The sequence below is a fragment of the Erpetoichthys calabaricus genome, chromosome 9 (genome assembly GCF_900747795.2).
Source record: "Erpetoichthys calabaricus chromosome 9, fErpCal1.3, whole genome shotgun sequence".
In the NCBI taxonomy this organism is placed as follows: domain Eukaryota; kingdom Metazoa; phylum Chordata; class Cladistia; order Polypteriformes; family Polypteridae; genus Erpetoichthys; species Erpetoichthys calabaricus.
This window is the reverse complement of record NC_041402.2, coordinates 81,473,860-81,501,621: the sequence shown is the minus strand read 5'-3', so window position 1 is coordinate 81,501,621 and position 27,762 is coordinate 81,473,860. Positions and strand designations below refer to the sequence as shown.

General features: G+C 38.4%; 1 protein-coding gene across 2 annotated transcripts in view; it reads right to left on the bottom strand.

Annotated features, from left to right (window-relative positions):
- Positions 1 to 27,762, bottom strand: part of vat1l (vesicle amine transport 1-like) — a 229,473-nt gene that overhangs the window by 188,439 nt on the left and 13,272 nt on the right. The gene's annotated exons all lie outside the window — the stretch shown is intronic.

Here is a 27,762-nt window from a genome sequence, read left to right as displayed (position 1 = left end):
TTTACTGTATATTCTATTTATATTCTTTCATTAGTACACAGTTTAGTTTCTATGTATTGTAACATGTTCCACTATATTCCTTGTGCTTTGTGGGTGATTCTCCACAAGACTGGGCCATCTGTTCATATTCTTGTGGAACCATCTCCAGTCCTATAAAGGCTCAGAAGACTCACAGGTTAAACACAGTACATTTCATCTATTTCTAGTGTATGTTTTATAATTTAGTGCTTTCTGGTTTTTGACTTCTCCTTTGTTTTTTGACCAATCGTATTAGATTCTGTATTGGGACTTTGTTTGTTATAGAAATTGCTTTTTGATCAAATCCATTTTTTGCCTGTTGCACTTATTTGAGCATTATGGAAAATAAGTGAATTCTGTACCTTAAATATTTTCTTTTTTATTAAAATCCTTTGTCTGCCCTTATTATACTGACAGAGGTTTATAGTGAGACCTCTCCCTGTAAGATCATTTGTTAATATATTTTTAGATAGATTTGTGGCCAGTTTCACATTTTGTGGGTCTGCTCACCATGATGCCAGCAGGTGAGAGACTTGGGACCTGACTAGATTAAATGTGCCTGTGCTGGTTGCACCAGTGTGGATTCTGGTTTGATCCTCACAGAGTGTGGAGGCCGCAGTGGAGAATGTGGTGAAGAACCCTGCATTATAATATTTTCTGACATAATTCCTTAATAACTTGACCTCAGGATAAGTCTTGCTCTCTGAAATGTATTTTCACCCAGACTGCAGAACCAACTGCTCTTTAGAAGGAACAGGGAAATTAGTGCAATATTGTAATGTAATTGTCCTGGATTGAAACAGATAACTAATATTTTCAAACAAGCCTGGAGGTGCGTGCAAAAGGCAAAACAAAGCAAATAAAATACAGAATAAACAAAGAGACCCTGTCTTTTCATTCTATCATCAGAGTGGAACATGTTTGTATTATTTAACATCCATGACAAGACCTAACAGTTTAATAAATAATAAACCATAAAAATAGCATGCAAATTGTCTACTAACATGGATCTCATAAAGCATATATGTAGCTGTTAAAAATTTTAATCCATATCTCAAAATATTCAAACAAAAGGTAAACATTTTAAATTTGAAACATTTAGTCAGAATTATTGCTGGGTAGCCCTACTACTCATCTCACTAAGAACTATCTACAGCAAGACTTAGACAATGTACTAACAGATAAATATTACCAGTCTTACTATATTTCCCCTAATAAACAAGTTAGAAAATGTATGCATGGCATAAAATTCAGGTGCATTTGGGGTCTTAGCTAACTGTTTTGAAAGTCAGAACTTTTTACTTTTACTTTATCAAATTGACAGATATCAAATTTTTGTTTATTAAATATTTTTGTAGTAATAATGTTATATATATATATATATATATATATATATATATATATATTTCCAGTACTCAGGCGCCGCTGCGAGTGGCAGCCTTTACAGCAGCTACATGTACGACTTTATCTTTTCTAACTTTTTATCTATTTTATCTATTTCACTGATCATGTGCATTTCCCCTTGGGATTTGTGAATTTCCCCTTGGGATTAATAAAGTATCTATCTATCTATCTATCTATCTATCTATCTATCTATCTATCTATCTATCTATCTATCTATCTATCTATCTATCTATCTATCTATCTATCTATCTATCTAATGAGTCATATACAAAAATAGTAATACAGTGATCCCTCGCTATATCGCGCTTCGTTTTTCGCGGCTTCACTCCATCGCGGATTTTAAATGTAAGCATATGTGAATATATATCACGGATTTTTCACTGCTTCGCGGATGTCTGCGGTCTACAGTACGTGTGCTTCCTCAGTTGATTTGCCCATTTGAATTCAAACAAGGGACGCCTTTGAATTCAAACAAGGGACGCTATTGGCGGATGGCTGAGAAGCTACCCAATCAGAGCCTTCGGTTAAGTTCCTGTGTGCTGCTGATTGGCTCAGCGACGGAGTGCTGCATTAACCAGGAAGTCTAATCTCACTCATTCATCATTAACGCACGTTACTGCTACTGCTGCAGGAGCCGTGTCCAAGCGCCAGCAGAAGATGCAAATGATTGCAGAAAAGGTAAAAGTTTTGGATATGTTGAAGGAAGGAAACAGCTACACCGCTGCAGGACACCATTACAGCATAAATGAGTCCACGATTCTTTTTATTTAAAAAGGAGGAAAAGCATATAAGATCTACCGCCGCAGTGTCCTTTAACCAGGGTGCAAAATGAGTTGCAAGTGGACGTGATAAGGCAGTAGTCTGGATGGAATCTGCTTTAGGGATTTGGATTGAAGAGTGATGGAAGAAGTACAACGGCGGTGCTAAACAGTCGCCTGAAGAGGCTCCTTTAGAAGAAATGTAACGCTATCCTTTGTAGTGCAGTAAAATTAAACTCATCGTTATCGGACAAGTCGTCGTGTCATTGTTGGTGAGTAACCATAATTAATTATTTACGTACAGTACTTATTACATGTACATAGTTTAGTGTCACTGTACACACATTTTACTGTATACAATTTTTCTTGCATTGTACGTATTTATTGCTGGTGGCCTTTCTGTCGTAATGGCTGTAACATATGTGATATCGGAGACGCTCGATATCTTTAAAATAATATTTAGGTTTTACTGTATGTAAACTGTGTTTAAATACATAATTTCAACGAATCTTACCTAATATCTAAGAGAATACAAAGGGTTTATGCTGTATAATTGTGCGTGAAATGTTTATAATAGTGTGGGAGAGTTTATAAGGGCTTAAAATATATAAAAATAACCATATAAACATATGGTTTCTACTTCGCGGATTTTCTTATTTCGCGGGTGGCTCTGGAACGTAACCCCCGCGATGGAGGAGGGATTACTGTATGTAGTAACATGCATTAGCAGAGTACAAAAATATATGTTTTTTAAGTGTAATATTATATTCTTAAAAGTTAAACACAAATAGGGTTGTGGCAGCTGAAAAAGTTTTAATAGGTATCACATGCCAATTCAAAGAATGTAATCATAGCATTTTTTGTACTATTGTTATTAGCTAGGGCGGCACGGTGGCACAGTGGGTAGCGCTGCTGCCTCGCAGTTGGGAGACCTGGGCCCTCCCTGCGTGGAGTTTGCATGTTCTCCCCGTGTCTGCGTGGGTTTCCTCCGGGCGCTCCGGTTTCCTCCCACAGTCCAAAGACATGCTGGTTAGGTGGATTGGCGATTCTAAATTGGCCCTAGTGTGTGCTTGGTGTGTGGGTGTGTTTGTGTGTGTCCTGCAGTGCGTTGGCACCCTGCCCGGGATTGTTTCCTGCCTTGTGCCCTGTGTTGGCTGGGATTGGCTCCAGCAGACCCTCGTGACCCTGTGTTCGGATTCAGCGGGTTGGAACATGGATAGATGGATGTTATTAGCTATTTGTGGAGATTTTATGGCTGATACTAGTTCATATTTTTTAAACATAACATTTTTTTCTACTGCAACATACAGTAAAATCATATTTATTCACTGTATAAATAATGGCTTAAAGAGTCACTCTTACCCTTTTCTATTTACTTTTGTATAAGTTAAGTGACATTATGCTTTCCTTACTTGTATGTTTTTACTTTTAAGTTTATGAAGATCATTTAAAATATGCAGAAAAAGAGGCTTGAAATGTGCATATACAGCTTTCCATGCAAACATCAGGATTTATAGAAGAAAACTTCATATACAGTGCATCCGGAAAGTATTCACATCGCATCACTTTTTCCACATTTTGTTATGTTACAGCCTTATTCCAAAATGGATTAAATTCATTTTTTTCCTCAGAATTCTACACACAACACCCCATAATGACAACATGAAAAAAGTTTACTTGAGATTTTTGCAAATTTATTAAAAATAAAAAAATTGAGAAAGCACATGTACATAAGTATTCACAGCCTTTGCCATGAAGCTCAAAATTGAGCTCAGGTGTATCCTGTTTCCCCTGATCATCCTTGAGATGTTTCTGCAGCTTAATTGGAGTCCACCTGTGCTAAATTCAGTTGATTGGACACAATTTGGAAAGGCACACACCTGTCTATATAAGGTCCCACAGTTGACAGGTCATGTCAGAGCACAAACCAAGCATGAAGTCAAAAGAATTGTCTGTAGACCTCCGAGACAGGATTGTCTCGAGGCACAAATCTGGGGAAGGTTACAGAAAAATTTCTGCTGCTTTGAAGGTCCCAATCAGCACAGTGACCTCCATCATCCGTAAGTGGAAGAAGTTCGAAACCACCAGGACTCTTCCTAGAGCAGGCCGGCCATCTAAACTGAGCGATCAGGGGAGAAGGGCCTTAGTCAGGGAGGTGACCAAGAACCCAAATGTCACTCTGTCAGAGCTCCAGAGGTCCTCTGTGGAGAGAGGAGAACCTTCCAGAAGGACAACCATCTCTGCAGTAATCCACCAATCAGGCCTGTATGGTAGAATGGCCAGACAGAAGCCACTCCTTAGTAAAAGGCACATGGCAGCCTGCCTGGAGTTTGCCAAAAGGCACCTGAAGGACTCTCAAACCATGTAGAAAGAAAATTCTCTGGTCTGATGAGACAAAGATTGAACTCTTTGGTGTGAATGCCAGGCATCACGTTTGGAGGAAACCAGGCACCGCTCATCACCAGGCCAATACCATCCCTACAATGAAGCATGGTGGTGGCAGCATCATGCTGTGGGGATGTTTTTCAGCAGCAGGGACTGGGAGACTAGTCAGGATAAAGGGAAAGATGACTGCAGCAATGCACAGAGACATCCTGGATGAAAACCTGCTCCAGAGCGCTCTTGACCTCAGACTGGGGCGACGGTTCATCTTTCAGCAGGACAACGACCCTAAGCACACAGCCAAGATATCGAAGTAGTGGCTTCAGGGCAACTCTGTGAATGTCCTTGAGTAGCCCAGCCAGAGCCCAGACTTGAATCCGATTGAACATCTCTGGAGAGATCTTAAAATGGCTGTGCACCGACGCTTCCCATCCAACCTGATGGAGCTTGAGAGGTGCTGCAAAGAGGAATGAGCGAAACTGACCAAGGATAGGTGTGCCAAGCTTGTGGCATCATATTCAAAAACACCTGAGGCTGTAATTGCTGCCAAAGGTGTATCAACAAAGTATTGAGCAAAGGCTGTGAATACTTATGTACATGTGATTTCTCAGTTTTTTTATTTTTAATAAATTTGCAAAAACCTTTTAAACTTTTTTCACATTGTAATTATAGGGTGTTGTGTGTAGAATTCTGAGGAAAAAAAATGAATTTAATCCATTTTGGAATAAGGCTGTAACATAACAAAATGTGGAAAAAGTGATGCGCTGTGAATACTTTCTGGATGCACTGTAAGTACATACCGTACACCTTGTTTCTGAGAACCCAGGAAATGATGACACCCTTGATCAAGTAGCCAAACCAGCTAAATGAGGACTAACGTGTATAAATAATTCATATCATCAAGCTGTTATTATAATGTGTGTTGATGAGACAAAAATATCAAAGCTCAAAAGTGATATGATGTACAGACTGTATTTGAGGAGGGTCAATGCTGCATATTAACTCTGAAGAACTTTTTGTTTATCGTCAGTTTATATCAGCTACCTATTGTCACTTCACAGGGAACTGGCCGACAGGTTTGAAATATGTTAGCTAAGCTTCACTTCATTAACCGACCATTAACCGATGAGGCATTACATTCAGTTTTCATTTGATGTAGGTGCACATACATAGCAGGTTTTTGCCAACATAAATAGGCAATCTGCAGCAGTGTCCTGTTTTCTTAATGTAATAAGGGCATATAGCAAGAACAAAGCTGCTTTTGTTAACTATAAGTAGTTACATTCCTTAACATAGTCATCTGTGATGCATGATGAGACTAACAAATGGCATGGCTAAGCGGTCTGGGTTAACCCATAATTTATTTGTTTTAATACAAAGAAACTTTCACAGATATGATGGTACTGTATGTGGTGGCTTGGCTTGTTGGTAAGGTTAATAAGCTGAACCCCGAAGTTTTCATATTCCCTATATTAGTCACTGTAAGAGCAATCATGTCATTATATATGCTAGGTTACAGTGGTGACCCACTCAGATGCTGGCACTTCATGCTTTTTTAATACCCATGCATCAGAATGGAGGCTGCTCTATCAGCAAATAAAGTCTGCAGCATCATGACTGCATATACATGAGGCTGATTAGCATAGTCCATGTATGGTCGTCTCACAGTGGCTACCAGGCTGAGTTTGAAGCTCGTTCACATAGGCACATTTACAAGGTTATTGTTGTTAATGAAGGTAAATTGTGTACCAATGTGTGTACGCCAGGTTTTACAAAGCAGATTTTTTTCTTGCCATATGCATTTTCCTGTTTTTTGGTGTTGACATATTTTCAAGATCAAATTCATGCAAAGATTTTAAAATGAGACCCCTGGTATGAATTGAAGCAGCAGATGAAACAGGCTGGTATGCAAACCTTTGCATGGACTCTGCTGCTGTTTTCAATAATTTGTACTGGGAATTTGTTTTGCTATTGGTAGTATCTATAAGGCAAATAAAAAAAAGGAAAATACGCTAAAAATCCAAGTTGAAATAACCTCTCTGAATATACATTTTAGCTACTGAGTAATTGAGGTCACGCAGAATGTTCATCTGTTTTAAGACGGACAATTTCAAAATTTTGCCAATGCTTCTTCTGAATGGGAGTTTTTCTAATTTCAGAAATTTGTTCTGTACGTTTTTTCAAAATATCTCAATGAAAATGGAATTTTACTTATAAATTTCACTGAAGAATAAAGTATACCAAAATTTGACAAAATCAGCCCCTGAGATCCGATTTATTTCATGCGGACAGACATGACAACGACAGTAGGATGATTTTTCACACTTATGTAAACACACCACAAAAAGATTAAAAGTGGGATAATCTTTTTAGGTATAACAGATTGAATTTCCAAATAAAAAAAAGTGTTGGTTCAATGGTGGCAGCACTCATCCCCAATTTGTGTTCTTTTAATTGTTATTCCTTCATCCACATGTTTAAACAGTCACGCAAACCCAACAGTAATTAATCTAATTAAAATTCATCAGAATTATCTATACTATGATTTTGTTTTACCACTTTTATCACACACCTTTCTCTGTATTTACCATTTTTCCTCTGTCTGATTTAAAATGTTGCCTTTCAAGGCAATTTAGGTACTGATTAGCTTGTAAATTTGAAGTGGTATTATAATATTTATTGTAATAGATTTCATTGATCCCCAATAAACTGTGATTTTTTGGAGCAGAGACCAGACTTTTTTGTGCTAAGCAAACAGCAGAAAACACACAGGAGAATAGATTTTGAATTGAAAACTGAAATACTAATTCATATGCATGGATACCATTCTAGTTCTCAGAATACAATCCATACAAGAACACATTATGTCACATTTTCATCTTCATCCCCCTTTGCATGACAAAGCCTCATGGTATTATTAACTAGTGGCAGACAGAGAGAGAGAGAGAGAGAGACTTACTTTATTAAACCCAAGGGGAAATTCACATACTCCAACAGTAGCATACTGATAAAAAACAATATTAAAGCATGATAAAAATGCAGGTATAACAGACAATAACTTTGTATAATGTTACCGTTTACCCCCCCGATGGAACTGAAGAGTCGCACAGTGTGGGGGAGGAACGATCTCCTCAGTCTGTCAGTGGAGCAGTATGGAGATACTGTTTACTGGATGCAGTGGATTCTCCATGATTGACAGGAACCTGCTCAGCGCCCATCGCTCTGCCATGGATGTCAAACTGTCCAGCTCCATGCCTATAATAGAGACTGCCTTCCTCACCAGTTTGTCCAGGCGTGAGGTGTCCCTCTTCTTTATGCTGCCTCCCCAACACACTACCGCATAGAAAAGGGAGCTCGCCACAACCGTCTGATAGAACATCTGCAGCATCTTGTTGCAGATGTTGAAGGACGCCAGCCTTCTAAGGAAGTATAGTCGGCTCGGTCCTCTCTTGCACAGAGCATCAGTATTGGCAGTCCAGTCCAATTATCATCCAGCTGCACTACCAGGTATTCATAGGTCTGCACCTTCTGCACACAGTCATCTCTGATGATCACGGGGTCCATGAGGGGCCTGGTCCTCCTAAAATCCACCACCAGCTCCTTGGTTTTGCTGGTGTTCAGTTGTAGGTGGTTTGAGTTGCACCATTTAACACAGTCCTTGATTAGGTTCCTATACTCCTCTTCCTGCCCACTCCTGATGCAGCCCACGATAGCAGTGTCATCAGCGAACTTTTGCACGTGGCAGGTCTCCAAGTTGTATTGGAAGTCCGATATATATAGGCTGAACAGGACCGGAGAAAGTACAGTCCCCTGCAGCGCTCCTGTACTGCTGACCACAATGTCAGACTTGCAGTTCCCGGGACACACATACTGAGGTCTGTCTGTACGATAGTCCACGATCCATGCCACCAGGTATAAATCTACTCCCATCTCTGTCAGCTTGTCCCTAAGGAGCAAAGGTTGGATGGTTCTGACATCTGACAAGGCACTAGAGAAGTCCAGAAACATAATTCTTACTGCACCACTGCCTCTGTCCAAGTGGGAGAGGGATCGGTGTAGCATGTAGATGATGGCATCCTCCGCTCCCACCTTCTCCTGGTATGCGAACTGCAGAAGGTCAAGGGCGTGGCGGATCTGTGACCTCAGGTGGTGAAGCAGGTTTGCTTTCTCTACATCTCTCTCGATGGTGGCACCCGCTTTGAGCTGCAGCCAGTGATGATCTTCATCCCATCCCACGCTTCCTTCATGCTGTTATTCTGCAACTTCTGCTCCAGCTTTCTCCTGTACTGCTCCTTTGCCGCCCTGAGCTAGACTCGGAGTTCCTTCTGCACGCGCTTGAGCTCATGCTGATCACCGCCTTTAAAAGCCCTTTTCTTCTGGTTCAAAAGGCCCTTGATGTCACTTGTAATCAATTGCTTGTTGTTAGCATAGCAGCGTACTGTTCTTACTAGAACTACAATGTCCATACAGAAGTTGATGTATTCAGTATGCAGTCAACAACCCTTTCCCAAGCGCAGGCAGCGGGGTGGCGCTGTATGCGTCTTTAACATTTGCATACACTAGGTCAATAGTCCTATTTCCCCTGGTGTTACAATCCACATACTGGTGCGAAGGCAGGTAATGTTTTGTCCAGCATCACATGGTTAAAGTCTCCAGAGATTAGCACATGCACCTCAGGGTGCTGCGTTTGTAGTTAAGCAGAGTGGATGATGTCACCACCATCCCGAGGAGGGATGTAAACAATAACAACAATGACGTGTCCAAACTCTCTGGGCAAGTAATAGGGACGCAGACTTATGGCCAATAGTTCGATGTCCCTGCAGCAAGTGGAGAATTTGACGTTTACATGTCCAGAGTTGCACCACCTTGTATTCACATAGAGAGTGAGTCCTCCTCCTTTCCGCTTCCTGCAGGTATTTGCGTCTCTGTCCGCTCTAACTGTGCTAAACCCGGGTAGCTCCACGTTAGCATCTGGGATGGTACTTGTTAGCCACGTTCCACAAAAACAAAAAAAACTGCATTCTCTGCAGGTGCTGACATTTTTTACCAGCGCAACCAGTTTGTCGATCTCATTTGGTAGTGAGTTCACATTTCTCAGGATCACAGAAGGCACCGAAGGCTTGTATCTTCACTTACTCACTAGCCGCTTAGCCTTTAGCTTAACGCCGACTCTGCTGCCATGATACGACCTTCTTACCTTACCGGTGAGAAATGATTAATAATATGGATCGATGGAGAAACAAGAAAGGAGACCATATTTGGTGTAGTATGTGTAGATATGGTCAAATTATTACTTCAGCTGTGCCAATAAAAAAATTAGACGGTAAAGCAAATTGCACCGTACAGGCTTCATGCTACTGCCTCTGTTGAGAAAGATTATTACATAATGTAATTGGTGTAAACATGATGTCACATGTTTAGGTTCTAATTCATTTGTGCCTGCTGACAGTTCACGAATGTTACTTGTGTAACCTCAAGATTACATGCAAATGAACAAAATAACAGTTCACATCACACTAATGAAATTGTGTCGGTAGCACTGGATTGCTCTGCAAAGAACACAATTAATGATCCACAAGCATAGGAAAAAATATTTTCCACAATTGTTTATATTAGTATATTTTGTCCACTTTCTATATACAGGTACAACTACAAATAAGCAGGAATTGAAGCCCAATCAACTGTATCCTTCTGGAAACTATCTATTAAAATTTAAAAAAAAAAAGAAAGGCAAAACCTCAACAGACACACTGAAAGAAATTTCTTAAATCAGGATACAGAATGCGATGCACTGACAACTCTGAGCATCCAACATGCTTTACTTTGCTAGAGGTATTAATTCATTGTTGGGCTTGAATGCTCACCACTGCCCAACTTTCTAATACTTTTCATTTTTTAATTTTGTATTTCTTAAGGAGCTCTTATTCAATCTATTAAACCACCAGCAGCTCAGTGGTTCCAAGAAACAATGATTTAGGTGATAAAACTTAAGTATTGCATTCTAATGTCCCTTTGTGTAAGAAAATAAATACAACATTTATAATCCATCCATCCATTTTCCAACCCGCTGAATCCGAACACAGGGTCACAGGGGTCTGCTGGAGCCAATCCCAGCCAACACAGGGCACAAGGCATGAACCAATCCCGGGCAGGGTGCCAACCCACCGCAGAACATTTATAATTTATGTCTTATTTTTCTATTTCAAAGTAAAGAAGTTCTACCATCAGTAAAAATTACTAGTCCAGAGGAAAACATTTTTGCTTCTGCCAATTTTTACATGCCTACTCCTCATGATTCTTTACCCATGATCATTTCTAGTGTTTTATACCATATGATGTCTACGGTATGCCATTAAGTATCAGTTTTGTCCGGCATTGTCTATGTTAATGTCTATGCTCTTTCCTAATGTCTAAATCGAACTAAGTATCAATAATCCAATCTCAACAGTGTCCCCTACAACAACTTCCTAATTTATGCATTTGCATTATTTTATCTGAACTTTTGATTGTGCTTTATTTTTTAATTTTTACACCTGCCCTTAAGATACACAAATTAATGACCCAGTAGCTATGCAGTTTTTATCGAAAGAGGGTGGAAGCTGTTATAATAATTTGAATAATTGTTTTCAGCTGTGTAAACATAGTCCTTCCACAGCACAGGGACTGAATACTTATGCAAACATCATATTTCTGCTTTAAATCTAAAGATTTTTCTCTAACAAAAAATAATGGCACATTATAAAATCGGTTTTTAGTTTATTTTCTGTTATATAAAGATATCACAAAAAGCTAAATTAAAAAAAGCTAAAGGCTGCTAAAAACATAACTTTTTTTTACATAAATATGAAATGTCTGCAAGCAAGATGTTTTCTAACTTTCACCATTACTCTTAAGCAAATTTGATGTTAATAGTTTGGATAACTACATTAATCAACAACTTTTACTTTGCACAAAGCCAATATCAAATCTCCAAAAAAGTCCTTTTTGGCATTCTAAAGCTTACAGAATTACTATTTGCTAACTGCTGTAAGCATGTACTGTACAGGCAGGTTTTCCACCCAGCTATACTTATATATATACTAGGTATGTCAACCCGTGTTATAAAAAGCCTGGGGTCCTAAAAACTATTGAAATTGTCAGAAAAAAAATTGAAATGTAGAGATGTCAGGTAATTGAAAGGAACTCTCTCCTAGGAGGATTTATTTTTCCGATATGCTCACTTCACTTGTGCATTAGCGGCGGAAGGAAAAGTAAAAGGGATACCGTTTGCCAAGGTTAGCGGCAAATGTTAGTCTTTCTTCTGAGGTTTCGTTTTGCTGATGTGCTCGCCTTGCTTGTTTTATTAGTGGCTAAGCGAGTTTTCTGTTTCCTCGGAGGCACAGCCCTTAACCCCACCTCCACCTCTCACTTCTGGGCCAGACAGACAAACACACTTTCATGTGTAGACGTTTATATATACGATATACTGTATATATGAAGCAGAAATACTGTTGTCACTTACTGCTAGACAACAGTAATCTACTCTTAAGATAGACTTGGGTTTAAAAAAATTGATCTTTCAATTAAGTTCAATTGTTTTTTAGCAACGTGACTTCAATTCACAAAATTCTGCAATCAATTCTGTAATTTCACACAAATGTATGGATGCAGAAGTGCAAAGAATATCCACACCTGCAGATGTCACTCAAACTGCCAAAGTCATCTAATTATCAGAATTAAATTTATTTACACTGACATTAGTCTACAAAAATGGCTGAATTTTGTAACATAAATCAAGTACCAGCAACCAGAAAGGCTGACATATAGAGACATTCTGGATTTAAAAAAAAGAACAGTGATGATTTGGACAAAACGAAAGCTGTGAGTAAGTTATGCAATGTGGAGGTGAAATAGAGCGGGAACACAACAGATATTAGCAACTGTTTGACGAGACATCACCCAGCGCTTCTATCTGCTGAAAAACTGAGCGTATGCAGCTTTACCTAGAGAATGTATTCACATGCAAGCTACTGGTAAATTAACTATGTGTCCAAAAAATAACAGCGTCTATTGTGACTTTCATCTGTAAAGATGAAAAGCCATATAGTGTCATTGAAAACAATGGATGCAGAAACCTATTGCATGTGTTAGAGCTACAGTAGGTGTTACCAACACGCAAACATTTAACAGAAATGGTTTCCCAGAAGCTTTATGAAGATGTGAAAGGCACCACTGTCACTTCACTTAAGTTTGCTAAGAGAGTGTCTTAACTTCTGATAGTTGGACATCTAGAGCAAACAATTCATATGTGACAATTATTTGCCACTACATAAATGATTCCTGACAACTCCTTTTGCATGCTTTGCAGACTAAGGCTAGTACTGATGCATTAAATGAGTGGGATAATAAACATTGTCAGAAAGGTGCTATATTGCGCCCGACCCGGCACAGACTTGACACGGGAGGCACGTTTAAAATACAAATATTTTATTATTCTTCAGCTGGAGGGCACGTCTTCCCCGTAAACCCCCCAGCCACAACACAGTCCCAAGCACTTATAACTACCAGTACAAGCACAAACACTTCTCCTTGGCACCACCACTCCTCTCTAGCAACCTTGTCATCCTCCTCCACCCGACTCTGGCCCCTGAGTGGTGGTCGCCGGCTCCTTTTATAGGTCACCTGGAAGTGCTCCAGGTGCTTGATCACCGAGTTCCGGCAGCACTTCTGGGTGTGACGAATCTGTTGCCCACATGGGCTCAGGAGTCCCAAACACAGCACCCACTGGCGGTACCTGTGGGACCCAACAGGGCTGCCCCCAACTCCAATTCCCAGGGAGCCCTGTGGGAAACTCAGGCACTACTCCAGCCCAGGGGGGTGGCCATCTAGCGTCCAGGGGGAGGTATTGCACTTTCCAGGGCTGCTCCCCCTGAATATAGTGTGCAGGGGCGTCCCGGCTGGGCATGGATGCCAGCCTCTTGCCACAACATAAAGATCCAGCCATTGTTACAGATAACACAGCACATATTATCTGTAGGAGTTTAATGTTGGGTGTTTTACACACACCTTGAATTTGGCCTCACAAGCAGCTCTCAAAATTTCATCTGTCCCTCAATTGCTTGGCCAAGTCTGAGATACAGTCATCCCTCACCTATCGCGGGGGTTACGTTCCAGAGACCCCCGCGATAGGTGAAAATCCGCGAAGTAGCGACCTATATTTATTTTATTATTTATACATATTTTAAGGCTTTATAAACCATTCCCACACTCTTATAAACCTTTCTCACTCTCTTGTTAACCTTTCCCACACTCTTATAAACACTTCCTATGCTCTTAAACACTTACTACATTCTTAAACACCTCAGACCAACACTGCACACTGCACGCAGCGATCAGACGTCGATGTGTCTGCACTCGCTTTGTGAAGGGGGGCAGCTGAACTCACGCTGAGCAGAAATGGACTTTGTGCTGCTTCTGCCAAAATGCCTGCTTGTCGCTCTGCACGTTCGGAAGGAGGAGGAGGAGTGGGGGTATGTGAGGGCTGAACGCACGTTCTCTCAAACCCCCCCTCCCCAGAGGCGCAGTACGCTCCTGCCACTTCGCATTGTCAAGGGGGTGGGGAGCTGAATGAACGCTAAGGAGAAGTGGACTTTGTGCTGCTTGTCGCTCTGCGTGTCAATAATTTAAAAGCTTGTACAGCACCTATTTTCCTGTCTCACTGTCTTGTCTTGCGTGAAGTTAAAATGTTTTATAATAGTGAGATGTTACTCATATCCTTAGCCCGACATCCACATATCATATGTGTTAACAAAGTGTGTTTTATAAGTTTACATGTGTTTAAAGCATATGGGATGGGTATTTTAAGGCTTAAACTATAAAATGTTTATTTATATGGTCTTTCTATATCGAGGAATTTCTCCTGTTGCTGATGGGTCTGGAACATAACTTCCACAATAGGCGGGCAATCACTTGTATTTAAAAACCCGTGAAGTTGTGAATCCGCGAAAAGTGAACCGCGAAGTAGCGAGGGATTACTGTATTGTAATGTTTTTTCACCGTACTCCTTTAAAATTAAGTAAAAGTTGTTGAACCTACCTAAACAACTAATAAGCTAGTGATCAATGTAGTGACACAATGGAACAGTGCGTTGAAGATGCTAGACAGGTTTTTGGACCAGCAGCAGCAATTTGTGCAGTATTGCTGTCAACTGAGGTGTGCCACCAGGTAAAGGATATTTGCACTCAGACCAAGAATGATATAACCTCAGCAGAAGATGTTGTCAAGGCACTGAGACCATCGAAAACACCCACATTAGTCTGAGGACAGCATCACAATGCTGTCTGTCAATGGGCTTCTACATGCACAGACAAGCACCAATGAACCCAATGAGTCCACCATTATTAAAGAGATTAGATCTGCTCTGCGTGACAAATTGAAGCCAAAGTTAAGTTTCTTGACCAGTTTGGTTCATACTGTAATATTGTTAAAATAGAGACACTGTAGACTGAGACAGTTCTAAAATACAGTGGCATGTGAATTTAAGTTAATTTGACCAGAGGTTTCATGAATAAGAGGAAAAATTGAAATAACTATTTATTACATTACAAATACATTTCATAAATTAGATACAGAAAGGCATCAATAAATTGATTTGAATACATCCATGAATTTATGTGTGCATGTTAACTGTGAATAAATGTATTTTACATATGTAAATTCGGTTTGAGGTATGTGACAATAAAGGACAAGATCTACTTAGCATTAGATCTTCGATTTAAGGCCATTCCTTTCATGACTGTGATTCCACTTTCTGAAGACTGGCAACTGAGGCTGTAGGACTGGAGAAGGTGAATTTGTACAATTATATTATCATTCTGTTTTTTGTCAATGGAAATATTAAACTTAATAGTAACCAAAAACATTCCCAGTGGGCTTGCAGGTTTACTTCTGAATACTTTCAGCTGTAGCAGGAATATGATGGTGCTAGGGCTCAAAGTACTGGTACAGAACAGCAGCAAGACACCTCCCCTGGTCCCACAGTTGACAGCCCTACTCCACCTAAAATGGCAAAGGGATTCTCTGCATTGATGTAGCCCCTTGGGATAGCCTACACACCAGTAGGTTTCCACCAAAATGACAGCTCACAGAGAAAACAGTTGTTTCAGTTGCTGGTGACATTATAATACCAGAACATGTAGTCTAGCTTCCTTTTTTGTAGAACAATTTAGCAGGATCCCAAGAAGTAAAAAAGTGTTTTTATTTGCCTCTATTCTTTTAACACTGACGATCAGCAACCTGACTTTTTAAGTTAAAGTAAAAGGCCTTTAGCTCTAGGCTTATCTCTGGGCCTTTGTACAATACTGATATATGGTGTATACTTAAGTTTTAATTTTTCAGTAGCTTATATGGGTACACATAACAATGGGTTTTAATACAATGCAAATAAGATCAGAAACCAGTGTTTACTGTTTACAATTGTCTTCTATGGCAGTTAAAGAGCTGGTAAATACAAACTGAAATGAAATGCATTGGGCCACATCATTCATTTATTATTAAACAATATACATTTTTATGGATGATCTGTCTGGGTTACATCAACTACTAAAATAAAACACAAACACATTACCCTAATTAAAAACCTTGACATCATACACTGAATCGATATTGCTTGAATCAAAGTCGGAAGCAAATTGAGTTGAGCCATTGTGAATAAGAATTGAATCAAATTTAGAAATATTTCACGATACCCAGCCCTACTTTAAGATATAAAATCTTACATTTTATCCATATTCTTAAAACAACTTTTCTTAAGTATACTGGTAGCTAATAGCTGGATAAAAAGAATGGATGGTGCGTCAGATGCATCGATGGATGAATAAACATTTACATCGCGGATTTGAATGATAAAGTTCAAGTTAGAATAAAATTTTTATTGAAACACTGTGCATATATTTTCTAACACAGTGCACCTCATGCCTATATTGTTGATTTTAGAATATTAAGAATCAGTATCTCACAGTTTTGAGATTCACCACTATCAATAAACACATAAAATTGTATTTCCCTTGGACTGAGTGACAGCCTGCAATCTTGTGGATTTACTCCATACGCTGAAACAGTAAATTTACTCTAAAAAGAAACCAAATGTGAAAACTATCCTTATAATGTTTAGAAAAGCAATTGATTATCCTACCTCTGTTTACATGTTTGATAATGCAGCCTCCTTGAAAGAAAAAACTTCTAAAGAGATGTTTCTGCACTACATGCTTATAAACCTAAACATTTTAAGTTGAATTATTGACTGCTTGTGCATATAGAGCTAGAGTGTATTTCATGCATGCCTGGCTTCCATTCATTTTCTGAGATGTTAATTGAAATATTCTCTTCCCCACCATTTCCTTGGATCGGTAAAGGGAAAATTTTTTCAGATGTTTTTATATAGTGTTGAGATGCTATCGGAGTCTTTAAGACTAACCAGTATTGAATAGGAATGGGTAGAAGGTGAGCATAATTGGAAAGGTTTCTGTTAACAAAATTTCTAATTTAAAAATAGTGGAAAAGATTTTGTTGCTGGAATGTTAAATTTGAACTGCAAATGTTCTTAAGATGTAAATATGCTATCTATATACAGTTCTCTAAGTGTCTTATACCCAAGTGTTTTCCTAACATTAAATACTAAGTAGGTCTGAGAAGGTTGAAATAGGTGATTACCATGTAGAGGAGTAATAGATTAAAGTTTCTCTGCCTCAAAGTGTGTCCTGCCTTGGTTTCAAATTCTGAGTGAATGGTGGATGACTGGATTATTAGTATAATGAGAAAAGTTAATATTTACAGTACTTGGGCACAAAGCTGGGCATATAAAAAAGACGCACAGCAAGATTTACTTTCCATTGTTAACCAGGCTGGTGTATATCCATTATTTTGAGCAGATTTTTCAGGTCTTTGTGGTGTGTATATTTGCCACTCAGTAATATAATTAAGAGACAGGGCGTGACATGCTACCTTCTGCTTTATGTCTTTGTTGAGTCACCTTTTGAATTCAAGGATATTTCAAATTTCAGATAAATGAGGTTATAAATGAGTCCAGTCTCTTAAAAAACAATTTGTTGATGTATATATAGATGCTCTGAAATAGAAAAAGAAGCTTAGGAAAGATGTTTTATCTTGACACTATTGATTTGCTCTGCTAAGGTGAGATGGACGATAGACCATCTGTTAACATCTTGTTTGATTTTTCGATGCTGTTACCAAAGTTATATTGAAAAGGATCTTTATATTTAATTGTGATGTTTATCTTTAGATATTTAAACTGTCTGATAGAATGAAAAGAGAGATGTCCAGTCTAGTATGATGTGCTGGATTGTTCACTCAAAAACAGACACGTTTGTTCAAATTAATTTTGTGTCCAGATGCCTTTTGAAATTTTGCTAAGGAGTAATGGTAAAGATATTTGTCTTTCTGATATATAACGTACCATATCATCTGTGTATAGTGGTATTTTCTGTTCAAGTCCTTCTTTGATAATCCTCCTTACCTCTGATGTATTTCGAAAATGAATGGCTAATTGCTCATTAGAGGGAACCTTTGTCAAGTACCATGTTCTAGTTTGAAGCAGTCTAAGTTGGTGTTGTTACTAGGAACTGAGCTTCTGAATAGGTATAAAACAATTTTACCCATGAGGATATATTTGGACCAAACACCAGTTTGTGTAATGTGGTGAACAGATTGTCCCATTCGACTCTATCAAAAGCTTTTTCTGCATCCAAAGATAATAAGATTACCAGTATGTTAGGTTTTGTAGTGAGCATATTATATTAAACAAATACCAAATGTTTGAAGCTACAGTGGTGTGAAAAACTATTTGCCCCCTTCCTGATTTCTTATTCTTTTGCATGTTTGTCACACAAAATGTTTCTGATCATCAAACACATTTAACCATTAGTCAAATATAACACAAGTAAACACAAAATGCAGTTTGTAAATGGTGGTTTTTATTATTTAGGGAGAAAAAAAAATCCAAACCTACATGGCCCTGTGTGAAAAAGTAATTGCCCCCTGAACCTAATAACTGGTTGGGCCACCCTTAGCAGCAATAACTGCAATCAAGCGTTTGCGATAACTTGCAATGAGTCTTTTACAGCGCTCTGGAGGAATTTTGGCCCACTCATCTTTGCAAAATTGTTGTAATTCAGCTTTATTTGAGGGTTTTCTAGCATGAACCGCCTTTTTAAGGTCATGCCATAGCATCTCAATTGGATTCAGGTCAGGACTTTGACTAGGCCACTCCAAAGTCTTCATTTTGTTTTTCTTCAGCCATTCAGAGGTGGATTTGCTGGTGTGTTTTGGGTCATTGTCCTGTTGCAGCACCCAAGATCGCTTCAGCTTGAGTTGACGAACAGATGGCCGGACATTCTCCTTCAGGATTTTTTGGTAGACAGTAGAATTCATGGTTCCATCTATCACAGCAAGCCTTCCAGGTCCTGAAGCAGCAAAACAACCCCAGACCATCACACTACCACCACCATATTTTACTGTTGGTATGATGTTCTTTTTCTGAAATGCTGTGTTCCTTTTACGCCAGATGTAACGGGACATGTGCCTTCCAAAAAGTTCAACTTTTGACTCATCAGTCCACAAGGTATTTTCCCAAAAGTCTTGGCAATCATTGAGATGTTTCTTAGCAAAATTGAGACGAGCCCTAATGTTCTTTTTGCTTAACAGTGGTTTGCGTCTTGGAAATCTGCCATGCAGGCCGTTTTTGCCCAGTCTCTTTCTTATGGTGGAGTCGTGAACACTGACCTTAATTGAGGCAAGTGAGGCCTGCAGTTCTTTAGACGTTGTCCTGGGGTCTTTTGTGACCTCTCGCATGAGTCGTCTCTGTGCTCTTGGGGTAATTTTGGTCGGCCGGCCACTCCTGGGAAGGTTCACCACTGTTCCATGTTTTTGCCATTTGTGGATAATGGCTCTCACTGTGGTTCGCTGGAGTCCCAAAGCTTTAGAAATGGCTTTATTACCTTTACCATACTGATAGATCTCAATTACTTCTGTTCTCATTTGTTCCTGAATTTCTTTGGATCTTGGCATGATGTCTAGCTTTTGAGGTGCTTTTGGTCTACTTCTCTGTGTCAGGCAGCTCCTATTTAAGTGATTTCTTGATTGAAACAGGTGTGGCAGTAATCAGGCCTGGGGGTGGCTACGGAAATTGAACTCAGGTGTGATACACCACAGTTAGGTTATTTTTTAACAAGGGGGCAATTACTTTTTCACACAGGGCCATGTAGGTTTGGATTTTTTTTCTCCCTAAATAATAAAAACTATCATTTAAAAACTGCATTTTGTGTTTACTTGTGTTATATTTGACTAATGGTTAAATGTGTTTGATGATCAGAAACATTTTGTGTGACAAACATGCAAAAGAATAAGAAATCAGGAAGGGGGGCAAATAGTTTTTCACACCACTGTAAGTGTCTGCCTTTAATAAACCTATTTTGTCTTGTGATAATACAGAAGGAAGCTATTTCTCAATCTTTCTAGCTAACGCTTTTGAGAGTATCTTAACATTATTATTTAGCAGTTAAATTGGTCTGTATGATGCACATGATGAAAATTTTAAAAAAATTCCACTAGCCATTATGGCCTGCCACTTTTCCACTCTGGAGTGAGTTTATAGCATCCAGTAGTTCTGAGAGCATCAGAGGTTTGTCAAATTCTTCTGCGCTGAGTATAAAGCTGTGGTATTTGAATTGTATCAAAAAACTCTTCTTTGAACTGAGTGGAATATAAGGACTTAGTACTCCTTGAATATGTAAGTTATATTTTTATTGTGTATGGATATTATCACCACTTGCTTTGTTAATTTCTGTTATTGTGTTGCAAACTTCCTACTGATGGATTTGTTGAGCTAAAATATTATTAGCCTCCTCTCCATGGTCATAATAATGATATCGCGATTTTAAAAATTAGTTTCTTTTGTTTTCAAGAGATTAAATTCTTATTGCAGAGCCTGTCTTTTCCAGTAAAGTGCCTCATTTGGAGATCTAGCATACTCATCATCTATTCTGGAAATCTCACTAATTAACTCTGCCACCTTCATAGTCTACAATTTATTTTTGTGAGAGAGAGATGAAGTAGTGTGTCCTCTTAAAAACACCTTCAAAGTTTCCCAAACTGTTCTTATGAAAACCACTGAGGATGCGTTAGTCTCTAAAAAAAATAATCAATTTGATTAGAGATGAAGTGGTTTATGCCAGTTATGAGGTACAGTGGTGTGAAAAACTATTTGCCCCCTTCCTGATTTCTTATTCTTTTGCATGTTTGTCACACAAAATGTTTCTGATCATCAAACACATTTAACCATTAGTCAAATATAACACAAGTAAACACAAAATGCAGTTTTTAAATGATTGTGTTTATTATTTAGGGAGAAAAAAAATCCAAACCTACATGGCCCTGTGTGAAAAAGTAATTGCCCCCTTGTTAAAAAATAACCTAACTGTGGTGTATCACACCTGAGTTCAATTTCCGTAGCCACCCCCAGGCCTGATTACTGCCACACCTGTTTCAATCAAGAATTCACTTAAATAGGAGCTGCCTGACACTGAGAAGTAGACCAAAAGCACCTCAAAAGCTAGACATCATGCCAAGATCCAAAGAAATTCAGGAACAAATGAGAACAGAAGTAATTGAGATCTATCAGTCTGGTAAAGGTTATAAAGCCACTTCTAAAGCTTTGGGACTCCAGCGAACCACAGTGAGAGCCATTATCCACAAATGGCAAAAACATGGAACAGTGGTGAACCTTCCCAGGAGTGGCCGGCCGACCAAAATTACCCCAAGAGCGCAGAGACGACTCATGCGAGAGGTCACAAAAGACCCCAGGACAACGTCTAAAGAACTGCAGGCCTCACTTGCCTCAATTAAGGTCAGTGTTCACGACTCCACCATAAGAAAGAGACTGGGCAAAAACGGCCTGCATGGCAGATTTCCAAGACGCAAACCACTGTTAAGCAAAAAGAACATTAGGGCTCATCTCAATTTTGCTAAGAAACATCTCAATGATTGCCAAGACTTTTGGGAAAATACCTTGTGGACTGATGAGTCAAAAGTTGAACTTTTTGGAAGGCAAATGTCCCGTTACATCTGGCGTAAAAGGAACACAGCATTTCAGAAAAAGAACATCATACCAACAGTAAAATATGGTGGTGGTAGTGTGATGGTCTGGGGTTGTTTTGCTGCTTCAGGACCTGGAAAGCTTGCTGTGATAGATGGAACCATGAATTCTACTGTCTACCAAAAAATCCTGAAGGAGAATGTCCGGCCATCTGTTCGTCAACTCAAGCTGAAGCGATCTTGGGTGCTGCAACAGGACAATGACCCAAAACACACCAGCAAATCCACCTCTGAATTGCTGAAGAAAAACAAAATGAAGACTTTGGAGTGGCCTAGTCAAAGTCCTGACCTGAATCCAATTGAGATGCTATGGCATGACCTTAAAAAGGCGGTTCATGCTAGAAAACCCTCAAATAAAGCTGAATTACAACAATTTTGCAAAGATGAGTGGGCCAAAATTCCTCCAGAGCGCTGTAATAGACTCATTGCAAGTTATCGCAAACGCTTGATTGCAGTTATTGCTGCTAAGGGTGGCCCAACCAGTTATTAGGTTCAGGGGGCAATTACTTTTTCACACAGGGCCATGTAGGTTTGGATTTTTTTTTCTCCCTAAATAATAAAAACCACCATTTACAAACTGCATTTTGTGTTTACTTGTGTTATATTTGACTAATGGTTAAATGTGTTTGATGATCAGAAACATTTTGTGTGACAAACATGCAAAAGAATAAGAAATCAGGAAGGGGGCAAATAGTTTTTCACACCACTGTAAGTGTATAGGACATAATGATTTAAGCTCCAGAATAGGAGGAGTGTAATCAGAGATAACAATAGTGTTGTACTTACAAGATTTGATAGTGGGCAATAAATTATTATTGATGAAGAAAAAGTCAATTCTTGAGTAGATATGATGCTCTGGTGAGAAGAAGGAATATTCTACTGAATTTGGGTTTAAGAACCTTGTGATGTGTGGGTAACAGACTTGCACAAAAGTGAAGGAGGTGAGTCCTGGTTTCTGGAAAAATCAGCTTTATTGTTGTATTAAAGTTATCCAAATGGGAGCTGTCTCTTCAGCACACACAAAAACTCAACCCCCATGCTATGATGCTGATGTCATCCTGTATAAGCTCCCTTCTCAGATTAAAAGAGTAGACGGCCAACTCAGAGGCCAGTTTATAATGTTCCCTGCATCAACCATCAGGCGACAGACGTGTTACACAGCAAGACTGTGAGCTTGCAGTTGCACCAGTGGTGGACAAGCAATTCCTGCTAACAGAGTTTCAGCACGCAACATAGTTGGGGGGTTGTCAAGGTCTCACAAATCTCACATCCTCCATCGGCCCAATAAATTATAAACTATGTGATTGTCTATGCAGTATTAGATGTTACCAACAAAGTAGTTAAAGATCTATCTAGGTTTGGATTTAAAACATATCTTATTGGGAATTGATGCAAATATGTTTTGGATAAAATCTCTTGTAATCTACATTTGTGAGTATATATTTATTAAAATGACTTTAAATTACCCATCATCATGAAATTGTGCCCTTAAGGGTGAGATACTACATCTAATTCTTCAAATAGGATTGCCTTATGTAATAAAATTCCCACACCTCTGGTTTTCTGTATATAGCTGGAATGAAAAATTAGAAAAACCCAGTCACTTTGCAGTCAAGACTGGTCATTACTTATTAACTGAGTCTCCTGTAAGAATACTATCTTAGCCTTTGACCCTGTGAGGTAGGAAAATACTTTTTTTCTCTTTAGATCATGATTAAGACTTTTGACATTCCAGATTACAAAATTCAATGGTGAGTCTAAGAAATACTGCTTCTGAAAGTTTGGGAACATTTTGCAATCTTAAGTACAAGAAATGTGTTTTTTCAGCACTTAGCTTTAACGCTGATTTCATATAAATATTGCTGGTATTGCTATGACAGAGGTACTTCCCATTAAATTGACATTTAAAATTCTGGAGGTAAAAAGAATAAATAATAGTAACTAAACCACACTTTATATAGAGTCCCTATCCTCTGGCATGCCAAAAGACAGAGCATGCCAAAAACATAAAGCAACCCTGCAGCAGCAGTGTAGTAAGGATTAACTTGAAATGTCTTCTAAAAGAGCAGTCCAGATACAATAAAGCTTGGGTAAGATGTTAAACAGTCTCTTGAAAGGAAAAAAAGGTCAACCAAGCTGTTTTGTCCAAATGGAAAAGATGTTCCAAAACAGATACATCCTTAATGATGTGTATTATATACTTTATATAATGTAAATGCTGTACTTTGTTTTAATTGTTTCCCTTCTGGAGTGTTACCAAAAGCAACTGGAATTAAAGTAGTTTCTGTAAGAGAATAATTTAGAGGTAATGGCAGTTTAAGTATTTTAGGTCATGGTGCACAATGAAATATATAAGCAATTGTCTTAGAAATGTTATTAAGAGACTGCTGAAATGGTTACAAAGAGAATGTTTCAGGGGGATGGTTCAAGAAACTGACTGACGTAATGTTCATTCATGCACCTAGTAAGATCTGATCAGTTGGCACATACATAGTTTTCATAGCAGAATAAGAGCTGAATTCAAATGATATTAAGGGTTGGGAGCATGCACCAGTAGATGAACCACCTGGATTGAGAGCAAGGAAATAATTCAGAAATACTTCTATTTTAGGCTGGTTGTGCTCTATGCTAAAACACCTCATGTCTTTTAAACAATCAGAGTATGATATGTAAGCATTCATTCAGCACTGCTATGCAAATTCAACTGTCTATAAATATATATTTCACTGTCAACTCCTACCACTTTCTTTTATGTGGACTAGTTCCTTGGACACTTTTTTATACCTGCATTGTTATCACTCTTTCACTCCTTAATATTGTTCTTTATCAGTATGCTGCTGCTGGAGTATGTGAATTTCCCCTTGGGATTAGTAAAGTATCTATCTATTTATCTATCTATCTATAACCCTCTACCAGTATTTTTTAAACATTCTGACCATGTTGTGATGGACTGCTGTGATGGATGCTCCCTCTTCAGCACAGTGCTGCAAGACAATAAATGACGCAGATGGGCAAGCTTTCTCCTGCCTGAAAACTTGTCTCAGTAGAAGATAAGTTTCTTTCTTTAATTGACATGTTTGATTTCCACCACATTTTATACATATAAACATACAAATCCCAATAAACACTTGTGTTAAATCTACTGTTCCTTTCAATTACTTAATGGTTATGCATATATACATGCATTTCATTGACTTTTTTTAGAGACAAATGCATTGTCAGAGGTTTCTGCAGGAATACTCTGGGAAACTCTGAAGACATTTTTAAGAGGTCAGATTATCTCATATCTCTCCCACAAAAATAAATCGGAAACCAAGAAGGCCTCAGAGTTAATCAGTGAAATTACCAGAATAGATCAAGGTCTCCAAATGAGGCACTTTTTTATGAAAAGACAGTCTCTGCAATCAGAACTCAACCTTTTGACAACAAAAAAAAAACAGAACGACTAATTTATAAATCGTGACATTATTACTATAAACATGGGGAGAAGGCTAATTAGATCTTAGCTCAACGAATCCAGAAGCAGGAAGTTATCAGTAATCACCACCACAGACGGAGATAGAATCATTGGCCATAAAAATATAATGCACACATTTACAGACTACTATAAACCCTTATATTCTACTCAGTATAACGATTACAAGACACAATCTAATGCGTTTTTTGATACATTACGTTTTAAAGATCCCAAAGTGCAGTGGGAAAAGGATCTCTTATTCAACATTTCAGAAAAGGAGTGGAAGGCAGCCATGCACAGAATTTCACTCTAGCTCCATATGCGTAAAGCATTCAATTATTCAACTTAAATTTTTTTTATCAAGCACATCTATCTCGTTTAAAATTGCCCAAAATGTTTCCACAGTAAGATCCAACCTGCAAACGTTGCAATCAAGCTGTAGCTTCACTAGGTCACATGTTTTGGGAGTGTACCAAATTAACAATATTCTGGACAAATATTTTAAATGCCTATCAGACATCCTTGGTGTCACAATCACTCCTAATCCATTAACAGCTGTGTTTGGTGTACTCCCTGATGGGCGTAAAGTGGAGAAGGACAAACAAACTGCAACTGCCTTTAGTTCACTACCAGCACGCTGACTTATCTTGCTCAACTGGAAGAATCCTAACTCAACCCTGTTAAATCAATAGGTAACTGATGTTATATACTACTTGAAATTGGACAAAATCAAATTCTCTCTTAGAGGATCTGTTCAAAACGTTTTTAAAACCTGGCAGAATCTAATCGATAATATTTTAGAATAAGCAGTTATATTGGGGAGAAAGACTTCTTTCTCTCTATACTACTTTTAAAAGTTTTACTCTGGCTATTGGCCTTTCTCTCTTTCTCTTGGGTGGGGGTTGAACTGAATTCAGATTTGTTATGTTTGACTTGATTGTATGGAGTGTTACATGCTTTAAATAAATTCAATAAAAGTTTAAAAAAATAGATAAATAAATAAATAAATAAATAAATAAGTGCAAAGTGCCCGAAAAGGAAAAGGAAAAGAAAGGGGTGATACATGATTAATATTGAAGATAGACCAAGCTTGCATTAAAAAGACATAATATTTTAATTTCCAAACTTGCATTAAAAAGATAAGATATTACTCTTGTTTATGTTGTAAAAAATACCAGAAATATAATTGACCATCAACTGTTACTTTCAGTTTAACCAGAAACATGAGGAATGTTATATATGGCAGAAAATGCAAATTCAGCTCTGTAAAGGTGTGTTTGATGCCTCTAGATTGCAGCTTGTTTTGCATCAGCTGAATGAGACAAAACTAGAAAATATTAATTCTGGTGTTTTCGAATATAGTACCTTCTTCTGTCTGAAATGAGAACTCAAATTTTCTTTATCCAGTAGTTTATTAAATCTGAAAATCAAACTTCAATCCATGTATGAGATAAGTAGTTGAGATTACAGTGTCAATGTTACTGTTTAAACATACCTCCTGATCCTCCATTTCCCAGTACAGCTTAATTATTCTACTGGGTGTTTTCTTTTTTACATATGTATTCTCTTTATAATATCCTTTATATCCACCCAAGTACTGTAATAAATACCTTCAATTTATACAACACATTCTCTTCTCCATGCACGAGAAGCAGAGATGCATATCCAGAAAGAGTTGATGCTATTGACCTATAGGGGGTGTTGGTATTACTTGACACCAGGAATGATTAACTCCTGTCCAGTTCAGATATGCCACTCAAAAGCAGCAAATTTTCATTGCCTGCCTTAGTTCCATTTTCACTCTCACATTGACCATCAGCTGGAGTGGATGTTGCATCATGAAGCCCTGGGTTATCCATTCCTTCACCTGTCTCTTCAAAATCAGTCTAATGTTGGCTGTAGCGTGAACTTAAACTTGACACTGGTTTAGAATTCAGCAGAAATTTAGCTGCTTTTTCCTTCTCTTTAAGATCATTGGTTAGACTCTTTGGTATCTTCCTCATGTTTTTTCACATACTTGGAAGCAATCCACGCATTTTAATGAAATAAGGAAATCTCCAATTGTTACAAAAAGACAAATTAAACACCAGTACCAGCAGAGCACTGTCTTAGACGTTCATCTCTCACAACAGACAAGACCAACACATGTTAGAAGAGGAATTCATGGCAGACAAATGTTTTCTTTGTGAGTTCTTAAACCTAAATATGGACCAATTTTCCAGCAATAAAGTTACTGTATTTACTACAAGTGCAACATGACTTACTGAGAAAGTAGGTATTATCTGGAGTTTATAACAAAGCAAAATGAAAACTTTGCAGAGAGATTTCATGACTTCAGCATGCCTATTGAAGTAATGCGTTTTGTCCATGATCCTTTCATAGTCAAACCCAAGTAAGACTTCTGATCAGAAAAAAAGCAGGAACTGACTTCTGCTGATGAGTTTTTACTGCTTGAGTTTGTTGATATATAGTCCTCATTTCCATTATTATTTCCTGAAAAAGGATCCACTTGACTTTAGACTCTTATTAATCAGCATCAGTACCTAAGCATGAAAACTGTAAGAATGCTCATACTAACAATCATTGAGTCTACTT